This window comes from Cupressus sempervirens, chromosome 4 (assembly GCF_028749045.1).
Source record: "Cupressus sempervirens isolate cs-2001-9-10 chromosome 4, ASM2874904v1, whole genome shotgun sequence".
NCBI lineage: Eukaryota > Viridiplantae > Streptophyta > Pinopsida > Cupressales > Cupressaceae > Cupressus > Cupressus sempervirens.
Genome location: NC_143121.1, coordinates 117,858,931 through 117,867,591, shown reverse-complemented (window position 1 = coordinate 117,867,591; position 8,661 = coordinate 117,858,931).

Here is an 8,661-nt window from a genome sequence, read left to right as displayed (position 1 = left end):
AAGCTATAAAGGGATAGGCAATTGTAGACCAGCTGGCTGAGGCACCCATACAAAGTCTTCTACCAATGAACATTGATTTCCTAGATGAGTCAATTCAGACACTCACACACCATACATGGGTTATGTTCTTCAATGGGTCCTTCACACAACAAGGATCAGGTGCTGGATTACTCTTCATTACACCACAAAGATACCCATTTCCCAAAGTGTACAAGATTCTATTTCCTTGTACAAATAACATTCCTAAATATGAAGCTTTGATCAATGGTATCAAAATTGCAGTTGAATGGAGAGTAGATCAATTGGATATCTTTGGTGACTCTCAGCTTGTTATCAACCAAGTAAATGATGTGTATCAAACAAAGGATGAGAAACTAATTCCTTACAAATGCATGGTTGATGACTTGATGAAGTATTTTGCACACATCACCTTCCAACAAGTTCCACGCGCAGATAATAAAGTAGCTGATGCCATGGCCACTCTGACCTCCTTGCTACAAATACCAGAAAATGATCTCTGACATGAGTTCTTAGTGGAAGCGTTACACTACCCAGCCTATGACACACCTAATTCCAAGATGATTTGTTATATTATAGGACAAGAATCATCTTGCTACCATCATATCTATTCCTACTTTTGTAATCAAACCATTCTGGAAGGTCTGATCCAGAATGAGAAATGTTACCTAATCTATAATGCTTCACATTATGTCATTATTGTTGACGATCTATACAGGAGAGGTCTCGACAAAACACTTCTTAGGTGTTTAGAACCTGACGAGTCCAAATGCTCACTAATTGACATTTACAAAGGCATTTGTGGATCTCATTCCAATGGCCTGACACTAGCTCACAAACTCCTTCGTGCTGGTTACTACTGGCCTAAAATGGAGCAAGAAGCTGTTAAGTATGCTAGGCCTTGCAAGAAGTGTCAACTACATGGGAATTTCATTCACACTCCAGCCAGAGAGTTGATTCCCTCTACTACAACATTGCCATTTCAACAATGGGCCTTCAACTTGGTGGGGCAGATTCACCCAACCTCTTCCAATGACATAAGTTCATTATCACAGCTACAGATTATTTCACGAAATGGGTAGAGGTAGTCCCTCTCATAGTTGCTAATGGAAAAACTATGGCACTTTTCATCACAAACTACATCATCTATAGATATGGTGTACCATCCTCAATCATTACTGACAATGGAGGATAGTTTAAGAATAAAGACCTCAAGGAACTATGCAAGAAATTCAAGATCACACAATATTGGTCTTCCATTTAGTACCCCTAAGGTAATGGCCAAGCTAAAGCATCCAATAAGGTGATCCTCAAAATTCTTCATCACACAGTCAGTAAGTCAGGGAGAGATTGGCATCTCCAGATCAACACAGCCCTATGGGCATATAGGACAAGCATTAGAACTCCAACGGGCATGACTCCTTTTGTGTTGGTGTATGGGGCGGATGTTGTGCTTCCAATAGAGGTTAAGATTCCTACCTTGAGAATCTCCATGAAAGGCCTTATCACTGATGATGACCACAAGATAACTTGGCTTCAAGAGCTTGTGTTACTGGATGAACAATGACAAGTGGCATGTGATCATCTACGAGCATATCAACAAAGAATGGCATGACACTACAATCGAAGAATCAGGCCACATGACTTCTAGTTGGATGACCTTGTCCTAAGAGAGAGACAAAGAATGAAAAAGGGAAAGTTTGAACCAAACTGGCTAGGTCCTTACATCATTACTTTAGTAAATGGATCTGGTGCCTATCAACTTTCCACAATCAAAGGAGAACTGCTTAAAGATCCTATCAACACTCTCCACCTGAAGCGGTTTTACAGTTGATTTAATCTTAGCAAGCTCTCTGTACATATCTATATGTCTTGAAAAAAATCTAAAAATCAAAAAAAAGTCCTAAAAGAAATTTAAAAAGGAAAAAAAAATCTTGCCAAGAAGGTGAAAACCTGGTAAATAGGCGCCTCCTGTTCCCAATGCTCCATCTTGCAATGCATCTTCTAGCTATTTTGTATAGTCGCTTTCATGCTTTTGCTTTCCTACTTTCCTACTTTTTGCTCATGTATCCATGGATTGAGTCTTGTCATAGCTTAGGGGTATCCCCCTTACTATCACTCTTTTTGAGATTCTCCTCATAGAATCTCCTTCAAGACAATCACCATTGGTTCTCACTGTGTCTGCCTACTATCACTAGTATTACTCTTTTTGAGATTCTCCTCATAGAATCTCCTTCGCAACAATCACCAGTGGTTCTCATTACATCTACCTACTATCACTAGTGTCACTCTTTTTGAGATTCTCCTCATAAAATCTCCTTTGTGAAAATCACCAGTGGTTCTTACTATGTCTGCCTACTATCACTAGTGTCACTCTTTTTGAGATTCTCTTAATAGAATCTCTTTCGTGACAGTCACTAGTGGTTCTCACTACGTCTGCCTAATGTCACTAGTGTCACTCTTTTTGAGATTCTCCTCATAGAATCTTCTTCATGATAGTCACCAGTGGTTCTCACTGCATCTACCTACTGTCGCTAGTGTCACTCTTTTTGAGATTCTCCTCGTAGAATCTCCTTCGCGACAGTCACCAGTGGTTCTCACTACATTTATCTACTGTCGCTAGTGTCACTCTTTTTGAGATTTTCCTCATAAAATCTCCTCCACAATAGTCACCAATGGTCCTCACTACATCTACCTACTATCACCAGTATCACTCTCTTTTCAAGATTATCCTCATAGAATCTCTTTTGCAATGGTCACCAGTTGTTTCAGCTGTGTCTGCCTACCGTTACTTGGGTTATGTCTCTGGGTTCCTTTATAGAAAATCTCTCTTGGGTCAGTCACCGGTCATCCTTGATGTTTCTGCTTATTGTTGCTCAGTCTTTCTTAGGTTCTTCATCATGAAGATTCCTTTTTGACCTTAGTCACCACTCATTCTAGTTGCGTCTTCTTACTGTTGTCACCCTACTGAAGAGATTTCTTTCAAATGTATTCTAGACATTGACACTTGACATCAATCCCAAAACATTGAACTCAAAAATGATATACTTGTTTGGATATGCTGAGCATTTTCTTTGTTTGCTTTGTTTTTTATTTGTCATATCCCCTTGAGCAACTTGACGATGTCATCTTCGACTAGAGAAGTAATGACTAGGGGCATGATCTTTTTTTTGCTTTCTATTTGTGGTTTAGTTCCAATAAGTTGTTATATTCCTATAAGAGGGGTGTCCACTATTAGAGCCTCTATCTTGTATTGGATGGCCGTGTGTACCTCAACTCCTTTTATATAGATACATCAATCACATTGGTTCTTCTCGTTGTTTGTTGGAGTAAACTCTTCATGCTATAGTAAATACTGATACTTGTCTTGCTAAGTGAACATATGGGTCACTGCAAGTATATCTAGCTCACTTCTATCTCAGGTTACGAATGCAAGGGTCATTGTGGATAGAATAAATACTGAATTCTTAGTATAAGATGGATCTACCATGTGTTTGGTGTGTCTTTTATGCAAGCAAAATTCAGGTCATCCTAGCATTTATGCTCTGATGCTTATGTTAACTTGCTACTTTAAAAGGGACAAATGTTCTGGTCATTCTGGCTTCTTGTGCCTCAAATGCTTACATTTAATCTCGACAAACCTATAATGTATGTTCTATTCATATTCCCATGATTGCAATATTAGTGAGAATTGTATAACATACCTACTTTATTCTATATCCAGTAATCATAAATTGTCGAGGCTTGGTAACCAGACCTAGGGTTGCATTTAACATAGTCTTGAATTTTATACTTCACTTGCATAAGCATGCAATTCAATTGCAAATCTACTTTCACCTTCTCTGATGAGGGATTGTTGATCTCTTCAAAGTATCATGTTCTTTCATGAACTGCACAAATGATTGATTAATCACCCTCTTGGCTACTTTGGTTGCTCTGAACCTATTTTTCGAGATCGAATTTGAAATCTGACACACTTTGTGCAATCCAAATCTTTTTGATAATTTGCAATTGTTAGAATCTTTTCAACTCAAACTTTGTCTTTTGGACCTTGAGATCATTCAGATCTCTTCATATTTCTTCAGATCATTCAGATCTCTCCAAATTTCTTCAAATCATTATGATCTCTTTAAATTTCTTTAGATCATTTTGATCTCTTCATATTTCTTTAGATCATTTTGATCTCTTTTTATTTCTTCTAATCATTCTGATCTCTTCATATTTCTTCTAATCATTCTGATCTCTTCATATTTCTTCAGATTATTCTGATCTCTTTATATTTCTTCAGATTATTCTGATCTCTTTATATTTCTTCAAATCATTCTGGTCTCTTCATATTTCTTTAGATTATTCTAATCTCTCTTTATATTTCTTCAGATCATTCTGATCTCTTTATATTTCTTCAAATCATTCTAATCTCTTCAAATTTCTTTTGATCATTCTGAGCTCTTCATATTTCTTCTAATCATTTTGATCTCTTCTTTATTGTTTAGATCATTCTAATCTCTTCTACATTTTATTGAATCTCAAATTTCTTCTGTATCTATTGCTATATTGCTTCACATCTATTTCTGGTGTGTCATCTTTTGATTTCACTCCCGAGGGGGCAAGATGATTACATCATTGAATACCTATTGCTTGGGGCATTTGGTTCCCATCTTATGTCCTTATCACTTGGGGTATCTCATCACTCGGGGCATTTTATTCCCTTCTATCTGGCATCTTTTCCATCTATCTTATCTTTTCATCAATTGATCAACCTTATAACAACTCTTCTCAGAGTTCAATAGACAGGTATTGGGATAGTCTAAACCCCAACTCCTGAGGATAAAGCCTCATTCTGGGGATGACTCTATGACTCATGATTGGACCTTGTTACTTTTTTTTCAATCTCTTGGGTATCTAGGTGTTCTATCTAGATCCTTGAAGGTTAAGCTCCATTCTGGAGATAATTTTTTAAATGCTTTCAATTTCAGGTATCTAGATGTTTTGTCTGGATCCTTAAAGATTATGCTCTATTCTAGAGATAGTCTTCTAAATGCTATCATTTTCAAGTATCTAGGCATTCTGCTTGGATTCCTTGGGATTAAGTTCTATTCTAGAGATAGTCCTTAAAAGCTTATCAATTGGTCTCTGTGTAATCACCTTCAACACCAATCTCATCTTTGAATCAATTTCAAGTATCTAGGCATTCTACTTGGATTCCTTGGGATTAAGCTCTATTCTAGAGATAGTCCTTAAAAGCTTATCAATTGGTCTCTATATCATCACCTTCGAAACCAATCTCATCTTTGAATCATGGTTTCTAATTTTTCTTTGAATTGAATGTGTTGCTCATACATTCATTCAAAGAGGGGCAGAATGTAATACGCTAAAATTGGCTCATTGCCATGATACCAATTCTGGTCTATTTCTGATCAATCCTAAGTCCTATTTTACTAGGCAAATTCTTATTCTACTACTCACTACTTGACTTAAATGAAAGATGTAGGAAACCCTAATCTGCATTCATCATGCTTATTATTTAATTCTTATAGTATTTACTCATATTATTCACATTAAACCTATTTATTAATATTTAATTTAATTAATAAATATTTATACTTTAATTAAATTAAATTATATCCTAAGGCTAATGTACTATGGAATTAAATTTATTTAATTTAATAAATATGCCTATTTTAATTAATTAAATGAAATTATTTAATTAAATGGAGAACTTACTTCTAATTAATTAAACAAAGTTATTTAGTTAAATGGGAAGTCATTCCTAATTAATTAAATGAAGTTATTTAATTAAATGAGAAAAGTGCCTCTAATTAATTAAATAGAATTCTTTAATTAAATGAAATTATGAGAACATATCTCATTTTATTAAATTAAATATCTCACCAAAATCTCTCTTCAGTTCAAAAAAGGGAAATTCCCAATTGATTGTTGATCAAAAAGGAATTAAATCAGTTAACTCCTTACTCTACTCAAATTAAATCAGTTAACTCCTTATTCTACTCAAATTAAATCAGTTAACTCCCTTTAATTTGGGAATCTTCCTTTATCACTGAACTTCACCTTTAATCCTGACCGTTGATTGAAATCGATCTCAACTATTGATGGATTCCAGGAAAGTCTATTTAAGAGACCCTCATCTCTTCATTTTTAAGAGGATGAATTAGAATTTGCATTGAATTGTTGTTGAAATTCATATTCACATTTTCTCATGTTTTTGCATACATCTTGCATTCTTAGTTTAAATTCATTTAGCTTAATATGCATGGGTTAATCTAGTTTTGTTTCAGTTGTTCCTAGATTAGAATGCATTTCTCATTCTTGATTAATCTACACAATCATATAGATTAATTTCATTTCTTAAATCCTTCATTCTTGGAGGGTCTGGTTGCTTAACACCTCAAATCTGAGGATATCTAACAAGTAATTCCCTTTAAATAGAAGGCAATAGGTCGCCTTGCTGACTGATTTTCAGATGAACAATCCAATGTTCATTCTAGGATGAATCTGCATAATAAAGACCATGTTGAAGTGTGTGTGTTAGCAGAGGCCGCATATTCACGCATGCACAAAGAAGTCCAACTCAGAATGGTATTGCTGAAAGAAGAAATAGATCAGTAATAGACTATGCCAGAAACTTGATGATGGGGAAAAATGTTGCTATGAAATACTGGAGAGAAGCTATAAGTACTATTGTTTACACCCTAAATAGAGTCCAAATTAATAAAGGAACATATGCAACACCTTTTGAACTATGGTATGGTCACTCACCTAATGTAAAACATTTCAAAGTATTTGGTTATAAATTCTATATTCCTAAAGATACATGAAATGGAAAATTTGATGCAAAGAGTGATGAAGGCATATTCCTTGGATACTCCACTAGAAGTAAAGCATATAAGTGTTTGAATACTAACACTAACAAGATTGTGGAGAGTGAAAATGTAAATTTAGATGAGCATGCAAATGTCCAAGTTGATAAAACTAAGGAACCAGAAGAATACAAATCCTTTACATACTTCTATGAAGGAATGACTATTGAAGATAATGCTACCAATCAAGTTGGAAGTCAACAGAAAAATTTAGTATCATCCAAGTCACAACTAGTGAATGTCGAGCTACATTCAAAAGCTGAGTAGAAAAATGAAGAAAATGCACACACAGACTTTTAAAATAGTATGCATGAAAGAGATAATGAAATACTAGAAAGAGATGTTCATAGTGAATCTAAAGTTAAAGAACCAAACATGGAAACAAGGACAGAACCAAGATTAGCCAAGTATGTGAGAAGACATCACCATGTAGAACAAATCATTGGTGACAAGGATGCAAGACCAATGACAAGGAATAGACTAAGGAATGAATTGTGTCTAAAGAAGAAGATTGAGCCTAAAATAGTGAAATATGCACTACAAGATGATGAGTGGTAGAAAGCTATGAAAGAGGAGATAGATTAGATTGAGAACAAAAAAATCTAGATCCTAGTTCCTAGACCAACTAATAAGAATGTAATTGGTACCAAATGGGTATTTAGGAACAAACTTTATGAGAATGGTGAGATAAAAAGAAATAAGGATAGACTAGTATGCAAGGGCTATGCACAAGAAGAAGGACTAGACTATGGGGAAACATTTGCAAAATATTGCAAGAATGGAAGGAGTTTGAATACTACTTGCATATGCTACCTACAAAGGATTCGTAGTCTACCAAATGGATGTGAAGTTTTCTTTTCTAAATGGTATACTAGAAGAGGAAGTCTACATAGAACAACCAAAAGGAATTGTAGATGACAACAACAAGGATATGGTTTGAAAATTGCACAAGGCACTTTATGGTTTGAAGCAAGCAACCAGAGCATCGTATGAGAGATTCCAAAAGTATCTGGTGAAGATAGGATTTGAGGGAATAGATGAGAACAACAACCTGTATATCAAGGCAAAAAAAGGTAAAGATATTTTGATATCTAAAATCTTTGTTGATGATATAATATTTGGAGGAAAAAATTCTCTATGCAAAGTTTTTGCTAATCAAATGAAACATGAGTTTGAGATGTCAATGTTCAGAGAAATCAAATTCTTTGTTAGATTGCAAGTACATGAATTGAAGCATGGAATATTTGTGACCCAATCCAAGTATATCAAGGAGATACTCAAGACATTTGGATTAGAAGATTCAAAACTAGTCAGTACATGAATGGTAATAGGACATCAGTTATCCAAGAATGATAAATCTACTGAAGTAAATTAGACATTATATAGATCAATGATTGGAAAGTTGTAGTATGTTGTACATAGTAGACTAGACATTTCATTAGTAGTTGGAATAATAGAAAGACTTTTTACAAATCCAAGAGAAAATCATCTGATTGTAGTAAAGAATTGAGGTACCTGAAAGGAATCAATTAGTCTAGCTTATCTTACAAGAGAAGTGAAAAGTTTGAGTTGAGAGCCTACACTGATGTAGATTAGGGAGGTAACATTGATGATAGAAAAAGCACCGGTTGTGGAGCACTTTTCTTAGGGAAAAGATTGGTTACATGGACCAACAAAAAGCAAAGTTGTACCTCACAGTCCACAACAAAAGCTGAATATGTTGTAGCTACTATCAATTACACCAATATTATATGAATCAAACATT